The sequence below is a fragment of the Mustela putorius genome, unplaced genomic scaffold, assembly GCF_011764305.1.
Source record: "Mustela putorius furo isolate JIRA1106 unplaced genomic scaffold, ASM1176430v1.1 tig00003942_pilon_pilon_pilon, whole genome shotgun sequence".
Taxonomy (NCBI): domain Eukaryota; kingdom Metazoa; phylum Chordata; class Mammalia; order Carnivora; family Mustelidae; genus Mustela; species Mustela putorius.
Window position 1 is genome coordinate 17,644,032 of NW_025422087.1, and position 12,047 is coordinate 17,656,078.

The 12,047-nt window shown below is 46.0% G+C and overlaps 1 protein-coding gene across 1 annotated transcript in view; it reads right to left on the reverse strand.

Annotated features, from left to right (window-relative positions):
• TNR (tenascin R) overlaps window positions 1-11,773 on the reverse strand; it is a 401,788-nt gene extending 390,015 nt beyond the window's left edge. Inside the window, exon 1 of the mRNA XM_004761960.3 lies at window positions 11,314-11,773. The gene's annotated coding sequence lies outside the window, so the exon portion shown is untranslated. The remainder of the gene's footprint in view (window positions 1-11,313) is intronic.
• Between the last annotated feature and the right edge of the window lie 274 nt (window positions 11,774-12,047).

A 12,047-nucleotide genomic window follows, 5' to 3' on the forward strand; every position in this document is an offset into this window, starting at 1 on the left:
AGCACAGTAATTAAGTGCACAGAGTTCTTGGGTTCAAATCCTAGCTCTGCTATTTATTGTACACCTCCAGGAAAATTAAGTAATCTCTCTGCACCTTCATTTTTCCATCTGTAAAATGGGGATAATAATCGTTCCTCACTCAAAAGCGAGGATGCCTGGGTGGGGTGCCTGGGTGGCTCAGTCATTAAGGTTCTGCCTTCCGCTCAGGTTATGATCCCAGGGTCCTGGGATGGAGCCCCACATTGGGTTCCCTGCTTGGCAGGAAGCCTGCTTCTCCCTCTCTCACTACCCTTGCTTGTGTTCCCTCTCTCATTGTGTCTTTCTCTGTCAAATAAATAAACAAAATATTTTTTAAAAAGGTGACTGTACAAATTTATTAAGGTTTTGATCATTGCCTGGCAATAGTTTTAATCATGTAGGTGTTAGCAATTATTACACTACTGAAAAGTAGTCATGGATCTATTTTTGGATCCAGCTGGTGATTGATAAATCCAGGAGATCTCAAACATTCTAGAAGCACATCTTGAATAACCACTTCCCACAACTCCTACCTCTTCGCTGGCAGGGTCTGCTCGGGTGGCTGCTCCGGGGTGAGGCGCAAAACTTCAGAAATGAAAAGGCTCTTTCCCTTCCTAGCAGCCTTTTGCCATGGGCTAATAATCCCTTGCACAACATTTGACCTTAAGAACGTCAAAGGAAAAGGGCAAACATTTCAAGGAGCAGGAGCCGGGTCTCCTCCCGGTTTCCCCACTGGGGCAGAGCTGGGGATGTCAGGTGGGATCCCTGGCCTGTCAAATGTCGTCTCCAGGGGCCCACAGGAAGAGAGAGCGCGCGCGCACGACAGTGCTCTGTACCGCTCACTGTCTCCTGGGCTACCGCCACAGAGAAGAGAGGCTGCAGAGGGCTGGGGAGGGACCCTGTGGGGTCCGAGGGAGGATGCTGCCAAGGAAGGCACTCCAGTCCTCGTCTGGTGGCTTTCTTTTCTTTTCTTTTTTTTTTTTCCCTCCCAGTCTCCAAGGATGGCTGCCTGAGTCTTTCATTTTCACTAAATTAAGCTGATAAAATACAAATGGAAAAGGGGCGGGGGTGGGAGGAGCATACGGCACACTCCTCCTCTGCATTTAATAACTTGTGCACGGTGCCTCAGACCGTTTTTAATAACAGATGGACAGATAGTGGTCTCCTCCCCACCCCCACTTGGCACAGATCAGGGTCCAGATCAACAGCACCCTTCCCTTTCCTCCAGAATATTCCACTCGGTCCCTCCCTTGGATGGAGGCTGACCCAGGAGGGAAACCTTCGCCGTGGGCATGATTTTGCTGACCTCCTGAGGGTTAAGTCTGGAAAGGCCCCCCTAGGAGTCCAAAGATGCTCCCCAGGGAAATGTACTCCCAGGTCAGCAGCTTTCCTGCCTCTGAGCTTTCCCTAGAGTCTGTTATAGGGACAGGGACAGGGACAGGTCCCACTGTAGAGGCGATCGCAGTCATCCTTCCTCTGAGTGCCTGCAGTGGGTGCTCTGGCCCAGAGGCCTGCGAAAGACCAGGAAGAGCAGCGAGATGACAAGAGGGGAGGGTGCGAAGGGAGTTGGGGGAAATTGGAAGGGGAGGTGAATCCTGAGAGACTGTGGACTCTGAAAAACAATCAGAGGGTATTGAAGGGGTGGGGGGTGGGAGGTTGGGGGAACCACGTGGTGGGTATTATAGAGGGCACAAATTGCATGGAGCACTGGGTGTGGTGCAAAAACAATGAATACTGTTATGCTGAAAATAAATTAATTTAATTAAAAAAAAGAAAAAAAAAAGAAAAGAAAAGAGGGGAGGGTGCCAGTCCCTGCTGGTCTTCCCAATGTATGTGTTCCTGTGGCCAGTTTCAGGCGATGCCCCTGGGGAGAATATACTTCCAAGTAGCCACATGACCCTGATCTCTACCCTCAAAAGTCACCTTTTCTGCCATGGACACTTCCATCAGGAGAAAACTGTAGGGACTGAAGACTTTCTGTGGCCATTATGGGATTATGGGCCTTCATCTACATAATGGCATCTCATTTAATCCACGCAGTGATTCAGAGAGGTAGGAACTGTTTACTGTATTTCGTGGGGGAGGAAAGAAAGGCTCAGAGAAGTCAAGTGACTTCCCCAAAGCTACACAGTCAGTACACGGCAAAGCCGGGATTCAAAGGCTTGTTTGTCAGGGTTTCACTGAACATTTCTGCCAGCCCCGCGTGGACGGTAACGGGTGGCAGGACAGGCAGAGTGGGGGTGGGAAATGTGGCACAGGCCAGGTAGGGGCGGGTCAGCGCGGGCTTTGCAGTCTCATGGCGGCATCCGACCTGGAGCTCCGAGGAGCAGAATCTGGCAGCTTCCAAGGTGGATGAAAAGCCAACCTTCCTCAAATTGTTTTATTTAAAAGCCAGACTCCTGACTGTTTGAAGCCGCTTGATTTTGGCAGTGCTTTTTCCTTTCTCTCTTTTTTCTCGCTGCTTTTAAACAGCCCTCAGAGATAAGGGGAAGGCGCCAGTTGCTGGGGGCCTGGCTTGCAGGTGCGCAGACCTGCTTCTCCCGCCTCTGCTGGCCCCGCAGCTGGGCCCCTGGGGAGTGAGCGGCGCGTGCACACCACTGAGCTCAGGGGGCGAAAGGCGGCAGGCCCTGAACTGCTCTGCTCCTGACGTATAGATACAGATGAAGTCTTTTGCTTTTATAGTGAGTTTCACCAGCATTAAACTTCATTTATATCTCTATAAATATATACGGCTTTGAACGGGAGGCTTTATGGCTGGGTTTATAAGTTCCAGCTCCCCATGGCACACGCTAGGTCACGGTGAGGGAGACAGCCCCTTTATAGACAGCGTGGCCTCTGCCCTTTCGGACTTGACCTTATGCGGGGCTCTTATCTGGTATTCCGGGCCTTACGCGTCTGCTGGCCGAGCTCCCAGCCCTTGCCCTCTCTGCACCTACCTCCCGGCTCACAGCTGGCCGGGTGAAGGGGCAAGAGGGCTGTGGGCCAATCTCCTCCCCGAACATGCCCCTCGGCCAGGGCCCCACGGCCAACCTGGGTATAGGCTGGAGAGGCTGACAAAACCAGGTTTATTAAGGTATCTGTTTGACAGAAATCCATTTAGATAAACAGACTGTCCACGCAGATGCCGGCGCTCAGTGGTTACGGGGTTTACAATACTTCACGAGACAGGAGGCGGCTTCTCTCCTGATGCACTTGGGGAGATAAATTCAAGGTAATCTATATAAACTCAAGCCTTTGAAATTGCACACCGTCAAAAAATTCAAACAATTACTCTAGCCCAGTCAGGAGGTGGCTGTTAGATGTTCTTCTTATGGAAAACAGAATTATAAGGGAAGGGAAAATGTTTCATAAATAAAACTCAGACTGGCAGAAGCATCTGGAGGGAGGGAAAGGCAAGGGAAGAAGAATCCAAAGGTTCGTGGTCCCCCAGCTGAGTGCAGAATGTGGCTCAAAAATCCAGTCTCTCCTTAAAGCTGAAATTAATTTTGATCCAGTACAATTTCCAGGCAATTAATTGGCAAAAGGCAGCTTTCAGATATTTTAAAATATCAGCCTGCCAAGCTCTTGGTACTGAAGCAGGAGAAGAAAAAATAGCCAACACATGCTCTTAAAATCAAGGTGATATAAAACATGGGCCAGCCCAGACCATTAGCACTTGAGAATGTAAAATCCAGGTCAGCCCAGATAATTGTTAGCCTGTTAAAACATAAGCACCCCAGGCTGCACCCAAGCCCCAGACCTCAGGAATTTGCAAGTGGTTCAACCATTCACAGACCGCGGGAGGCACTGTCCTTGACAGTACTTCTGTGCCATTTAATTTTCATAAGAACTCTTTAAAGACGATCTGATGGATTCTATAGGTGTTTGTTTGTTTGTTTGTTTGTTTGTTTGTTTGTTGGTGTGGGGAGGATAATAGAGAGGTTCCTGATGAGGAATTCAGTGTAAGAAGGGTTAAGTAATGGCCCAAAGGCACAAGTTCAGACATGGCGAAACAGGAATTTGAAGCCAAGTTTCCTGGTCATAACTCCCCAGGCCTTCCTTGAAGCACGCATGTCCCAGAAGAGGAGAGTAGGGCTAAAACCAAAGCTGCAGAAAACAGTGGAAGCACTTGGGCTCTATTTCAAAAAGATTGAGTTCAAAACCAGTCTTGCCACCATCTAGCTGTGTGTCCTCGGACAAGTTATTCAGCCTCTCTGAATTTAGCTTTGTTGCCCTCCATCTGTTTGTTCTGTCCGCTATTTCAAGCCCAGTTGTGCCATGACCAAGGTCTCCTTTTCTCATCTGGCCGGAGGTTTTCCTTGCCCATCTTTCCCATGGGTTGTTGTAAGGATTAAATAAAGATACATACAGCAGCTAGCACAGAGCCCTTCACATGGTGACCTCTGTTAAATGAAGTTATTTTCTCCCATTATTGTGAGAATGAAGTAAGATACTATATCGTTTGGCCTGGTAGAATGCCTGGCCTGTTGTGAACATTCCATAAATAGCAAGTGTTACTAGTATTGTTATGGTGGTGGTGTTATTATTTGACTAGGAAAACAAATGTAGGAATTCCTAGACTCCGGCTGAGCAGAACCAACAGCAAATGAGAAAGATTTATTGAGCTTTGTTGTATCTCAGGCCCTGTGCTGGGCTCTTTCAGCCCTAATAGAATCAGCTAAGTGGAAAGGCACCTAGATTTTTTACATATAAAGATCAGCAATAGGGGGAGAAGCGTATGGGAATAGCCCTGTTTTTGCCTCATTAAAACTGCACTGTGTATATAAAAAAAAGTTTAGCAATTGTTAATAGCCAAAGGAATGATAAAGGCAACATAAGAAAGTGGTTAAGGCACAGACTTTGAACCAGTCTTATCACTACTTAGCTGTAAAAAGTTGAACAAATCACAATGCCTCGGTTTTCGTGTTTGTAAAATGGGGATAACAGCATATGTTGCAGTGTTTTAGCCACAAAGTGATACAAAATGTTTAAAGTATTTATTGTTAGCAATAACAGCAAACATTTATTAAGGGTCTTCTCTGTGCCATGCACTTGGCAGAAGCATGTAGAAAGCACTCACTCCATGTTGGCTGGTGTTATCATTAGGCAATAGAAAGATACAAGTTGCCAGGGCCCAGAAATATATATTTGAGGTGAACTAAAATCAAAGACCAAATTCAGCCCAGAGAAATTGCTAAGCTGTTGTCCAATATTAGCCATTCTGGGTTGATACTGTCCCTGGATCAGTGTTCGAGGATTTTCTTTCTTAGTCCCTTTTATAACCATATAGTATGAAAAAGACACATCCAGACTGAAAGAACCATGAGCTCCTCATGAATCCTGGTAACAACCTTTTATTAAATCATCTACAGGTAAAGCATAAGGTGTGATTGTAAGATCCAAGTGGGGGTGAGTTTGGAAGTGCCCTGTTCTCAGGACCAGGGGTACCTTAGAAGATCAAAACTAAGATCCTTCAGAAAACTGTAAGGAGTCTATCGGCTTATATGTCCTTGACCCTAGAACTCCTCCCATCATGGAGTCTCACCTTCTAATGCATAAATTGGAAAGGACCCAGAAATGTGTCCACAGCATGAAGACTCTGTCTCCCCCTACCTCCCAGTATCTCCCTGGGGTAAGACTGGTGCCTTCAGCGGGGAAATAGAGCAGAGTGGAGGGTCCTGGTCTACTTGAACTGCATCTGTTGTACACTTAACAGTGAGGGCCGGAGTACATGAACCACACCCAGCTGAAAAGGGCAGGGGTGGGGGGAAGGCACCAACCCCCTTCTTATCCTTCTTGATTTGCCTCCAGAAAACCACCTGTGTGGTCCTCATAGGGGAAAGGGAAGAATTTCAACCCTAATGGGAGCTATGACCAGACAGCTCTTTCCCACTTTGCTAGAGAGTAAAGCAGAGGCAATTGACCAGAATTAAAAAAGCAGAGGAGTAAGCAACCCAAATGTCCATCAATGGACATGGATAAACAATAGATAAATGGATAAACAAAATGTGGTATATAGATACAACGGAATGTTATTCAGCCTTAAAAAAAAAAAAAAAAAAAAAAGGAATGAAGTCCTGACACATGTTACAACATACATGGACTCTGAAGACCTCATGATGAGTGCTATAAGCCAGTTACATAAGGACAAATATGGTATAATTCCACTTATAGGAGGTACCACGTCCAATTCATGAAGACAGAAATAGAGTGGTGGTTACCAGGGGCTGGAGGGAAGGGAGGCATGATGGAGAGTAATGCTCAATGGGTATAGAGTTTCAGTTGGGGAAGATAGAGACATTCTGGAGATGGACGGTAGTGAAGTCTTACCCCAAGGAGATACTGGGAGATAGCAGGAGCCATAGCCCTCACCTTTATCAACACACTTCCGGGTCTTTCCCGTCTTTTGCATCAGAATTATGCACAGCAGTGTAAATGTACTTGATGTCACTGAACTGAACTCAAAAATGGCTAAATTGGTAAGTTTTACATCATGTATACTTTATCACAAGGAAGAAAAAAAGGGAAAAAGAAGAGGGTAAAACTGTTTAAACTCCCTTTGCCAACTGACATACTGGTTACTTGCTGTGTTCTATATAGATCAATACAGGTCTAGTCCAAAGGCATATTTCAAGGTAAAGATGTAGTGATCCATATATACCATTGGAAATAACTTTTTAGAACCTATTCCAATTTCCCCTTCCCACTGAACTTGTCCTTAAGATGAAGTTCCATTTAGGTGGGGAATCTCATCTGATCTTTTTTTAACACAGCCTGCAGTTAACAAGGCAAAGCCATGTCTCTACACTTCTCCCAAATCATCTACTAGAATTGGCTTTGTGGAAATCATTCAGATTTTGAATTTCTGCACAACTTCTACCTAGACATTACTAAATCGACTCTCTTCTGACTTGCCGCAGCCCAGTGGCTTAGCACCCTACACTCCACGCTGTGGGCTCCTGGCTGGGAGAACCAGCTCAGGAAGGAGACTTCCCATGAATGAGATGGCTGGATGCATTCTCTGAGGCAGGCAATCCCAGAAAGCAGAGTTTGGGAAGAAGGTGCTCAGTAGAGTCTCTGAGTGAAGGAAGGAAATATGTATGTTTGCCCACTAACCACGTAAACAGTTCTATGACCTACTTAGACAAATTTTGAGGCTGGCCAAAGTCCCTGATTAACTGCCAAAAAGTCTAATCTCTTAGTTGAGGACCTCCTGCTCAAATTGCACACAAAATGCCTCATCTCCATCCAACATTCCCTGAACCTAGAGCATCTACAGATACAAAATGGGAGAAAATTGAACAGCCAAAGTGACAAGACTAATTACGTAGGGGGTGTGTATGTTTTTTTTTCCCATCAAAGGCATCAAAATTTCATGATAACTTCATTGCTTCTCCATGATAAAATAGAATAGACTCTCCAATCTGGCCTACAACCAGAGATGGGAGGGGTACTTGGGTGGCTCAGTGGGTACATCTGCCTTCAGCTCAGGTCCTGATCTCAGGGTCTTGGGATGGATCCCTGAGTTGGGCCTCTTGCTCAGTAGGGAGTCTGATTTTCCCTCTGCCCTTCCCCTTGCTCATGCTTATGCTCTCTCTTGCTCTATCTCTCTCTCTCTCTCCCTCTCTGAAATAAATAAATAAAATCTTCTTTTAAAAAACTGCTAAAAAAAAAACAAGGATGGGACTGGAATGGAAATCTCTAAATGAAGCTATAAGGATATCATGGTACCTGAGTTGCCCCAGAGACCTTGGTTCTAAAGCCACTCTTGAATAAGGAGGAACAGCAATCTCCTTAGCCAAGACCTTTGTGGATGGGGCTGAATTTCACAGTGTAAGCACTATTGCAATGACCTTTCCTTATCACTCTTCCTAGTAAGTTCACACAGGTCCTCTTTCCTCACCTCACCCTCTTGGAACCCAGATGAGATGACTCATGACCAGCCACCTGAATGCTCAATTCCAAGTTTTTAATAGAAATTTTAACATCAACTCCATGCACTGTACCATCAAATAATAGGTCAGTTCAGAGGTAGAGACCAGCAAGGGCTTCCCTATTTCCTATGTGGTTTTGATTGTGCCTTGCACATGTGCACACACACACACACACACACACACACACACACATACACTCACTCATACACTTGAAATGGCCTTGTGACTTCCCAACCCTATGACCATAAACTTGGATGAGGGCTACACCCCTGCCTCACTCCTTTAGCCACCCAATAACAATAACCTCAGACCTCTTAAATGTTCTCTTGAAACTCTACTATAGTCTACATGACACATCTATTAAATAACACATTAAGAAATATATTTCCAATGCAAAAAGTAACAGTGAAAGCCATGGTGAGAGAAGTCAGAAAGTGATGGGGGAGGGAAAGATTGAGGGAAATCTTACATATTGTGTTTGGGATAGTGGCTAAATGGGTGTATGAAGTCATCAAAACTTACTAATACGAATACTTAAGATCAATACATTTTATTCTATGCAAACTGTATCTGAATTTTTTTTTTAAATGTAACAGTGGCACTCTCCAGACAAAAGAGTTGTGGAGAATAGGGCAAGATGCCAACTTCTTCTTCCCCTTCACCTTTCTTGACATATCTCATCTCCCCCAGATCCCAGAGGCAACCTAGAAGAGTGTCCCCTGCTTCATGAGTGAGGACTAGACTTGAGAAGACAGTGGTTTTCTCTCCAAAATGCTTGCCAGAGGTGAAGGCTAGGGCCGCCAAGGGAGCTGAGGTTTTGTTTGTGGGGAGGGCTTGTGTCCAGTCTCCCACTCCTCTCTTAGGGTTTCTGCAGGTGCTCAGTTCTCGACCCTCCTCTGTTCCCTAGTCATTCTCCCCACATTCTGAGCCACAGAGTACTCAATGCAGCTGCTCCCAGAGAAAGTTCAGAGGAGAGAAAAGTCATCAAATACCTAAAACCAAAATATCCATGGCAACGTGCCCTGGAAGGATGCCCTTAACTGGGATTTCTAGGACAAAGTTAATGTGGAAATCAGATGCCTGATCTCAGTTCAGCCTAGAGGTCACCAGATGGGAGTTCTTGTTTTTTATAGTAAGCCCAAAGAGGTCTTCATCTGGCTCCCAGCCATCTTCTTGGTTGAGAACCTAAGGCTAGAAACACCTTGACATTCTCTTGATTCTCTTTCTTCACCAGGGAGAAGCCACTGCTCTACACTGAGTTCACTAAAAGGTCTCAGTTGCAAATCTGTCCACTGGGGAGCAATACATCCTGCTCTCCCTCACATGAGCATTTCTGCATTTCGCAGGTGATGAAATATTAGGAGACCAGAAGTTCTATTTCCTTTCCACTTTTGCTACCCTCTAGCCTAGCACTTTAAATGCCTATGCCTCCCCATTTATTAAATGGGCCCAGTAATGACACTGAGCACTTCTTTCAGAGAGAATTTAAGGACATTAATGAGATAATGACCACTAAGTATGGTGACTTCAGTAATAAATGGTGGCTTTGGATAGGGTCCACGGCAAGGGCAGGAATTTCTTCTAAACTATCAGGGATATGTCATGCAGAAATCTATCTCCTTTCTCGCTGAAACTGGAAGATTTCAAGGATGGGAGGAGTTGGGAGAGTTGAAATTTCAATGAGTCAGTGTTGGTTTCTGATGCTCTGGCTTTGTCTGTTTCAATCTCTTTCCCTACCATTAAAACCTCTGATTTCACTATTTTGCTTACTGCATTACACTTCCGGCCATTCTAGGGAAATGCCAGGGTTTCTGGATTCAATGGCAAGCATAGTTAAAAATAAAAGAAAGAAAGAAAGAAAGAAAGAAAGAAAGAAAGAAAGAAAGAAAAGAAACCAACAATAGTGCCATTTCACTAGGGATATGTTTCTCACCCAGAAGGCTCCCCAACCAGAAGCAGAGAGTATTTTGTTCAGTTTGGAGGAGGGGCCCAGAATGCTGAATTAAATAAAAAGACAGAGTCGCCACCTTAAAGTTCACTGGGGACCGGAAGGAGTGAAAACACCCATTCTGACTCTCCTCTTCAAGAAAGTGAGCAGAAGTTTAAATAATAAGGTTACTCTTATCAGAAACGTCATCTCTTTATAATACTCTTGGGCTGCTGGCTTCAGAGAAACATGGATGCTTGAAGGAAGTCCCCAATACCACTTGTTGAATGACCCCACCCAAGCAGTTGTGAGTGAGACTGAAGGGCAGGGGGGTACAGGCAGATAGTGTCACTGAGGCAAAGCCAAGGTAGTTGCAGGAATTGATTGAACATATTTCTGAGGGGCAGGAAGCAGAAGAGACAGAACAGTACCTTTCAAAAAAAAAAAAAAAAAGTAGGCATGAAGTTAAAGCAATGATGAGTCCATCTGTGGAATCTCTCAGTGCTGGAGAACACAGCACTACCCCAAGCCCTTTTTGAGATCAGGATCAGTCCAGGTTCACTTCTGCTTTCCCAGACATATGGAGACAAGCCTTTCTCCTGAGCTGTCTTTCACTGGCATACAACAGGGCAGAATAGACTTTGTCCTCTTTCCAACCACACATAATCAAACATGACCAAAAACAACAACAACAAAAAAAGTAGGGATCACGTCTTGCCTTCTTGTAAATGTAATATAATCCACATTGGCCAACCTCTGTAAAGCTCAAGACACTGACATTTTCCTACCACCATGAAGTCAGGGGGATCACAGTCCCCCAAATCACCCCAACCGGCTGCTTACCTGTTGCACCTGCCCACTTGCCACAGATTCCCACCAGGAGAAAAAGTAAAAGGTCAGACTGGGCTTTCTCCACAGCAAGAACCCAGAGATCCTGGGGCAGCTGACATTTAAAAAGCCACCTCTTCCAAGCTCTCACAGAGGAGCATAACTTTTAACTCTAGCCCCGCTCCCAACCCCCTCAGGCTTCCTTTGCGGCACTTTCCCTCCATGGTTTGTCCGGAAAGAGTTAAAGAAGGTGCATGGCTAATTCCCCAAACCCTTCCTCTTATCTACATAGGAAAAGAACAGCTCTACACAGAGACTAGCAGAAACCCACTGGCAATTTAGCTCAGACCTCACCTATCTTATGCAACAGCACACACGCACGCACACACACCCTTGAAGGCCAGAGTCCACGGCCCCCTTTAATTCGGTAGACACAGTTTTGCGCCTCTCTTTTCCCTACACAAAACCCGGCTTCAATGGCAGCGGAAAGATAGATGTAACCTTCGTGCCAAGCGCCTTGCAGCAACACACAGGGATACACGGGAACCAAAAATGCATCTCATAGCTCTCCGTGGTGCTGAAATCACGCTAGCGAGGAAATCGAAGGAGCAAGTGCGCTGAACTTACCCGGCTGAGGGTGGGCGGCAGGGGAGCGAAAGGAGCTTCCTGCGAAGAGAATTCTTGTCTGTGCGGGCTGGAAGCAGCTGATGCGCTCACCTAGAGAACCCACCTCTCTCCCTTTTCTTCCCTTCCTCCTTTTCTGGGAGGAAGAGAGGAGGCTCCAGGAAAGAAACGAAACCCAAGCTGACAGGGCTAGAGTGGAAGGAGAAAGAGGAGGCAACAAAAATAAGATTAAAAAGTCAGGTGGCTTTACTCCACTGGTGGTAATTCCTTGGGTCGGGGGGACCCCTCTTCTCTTGTTCTCGGTGTCTGTGCCTTTCTCGGTCTCTGCGTGTTGAGCCAACAACCCTAGCACAGTAGGTTCCTGCCTCTGACGTGAGAGACAAGGAAGCCTGGGACTGCTTTGCTGTCTCTCTCTCACGCGCTCTCTCTTTTCCCCTCTTGCTGAAATTTCAGCAGCATGATATATATTTTTTTTTAAGCCTTCGTTTTTTCCATCCCCCTACAAGCGGCCCCCTAGTGGACAGAAAAGAAAAGCATCCTGAGTCCTTTTAAACAGTCCAGATTCAGACACAGGAGCAATCCCCCTACTCACAAACTCCTGGGGGCTGCTTCTGCACAGATAGGGTCCTGCACAGCAGAGTCTTCCTTCTGGCCAACCCAGATAGGAAGAGAGAGGGAGGCAGAGGAAGAGGGAGAAGGGAGAGGCAGGAGATTTGCAGATTCTTTGTCCGCAATTA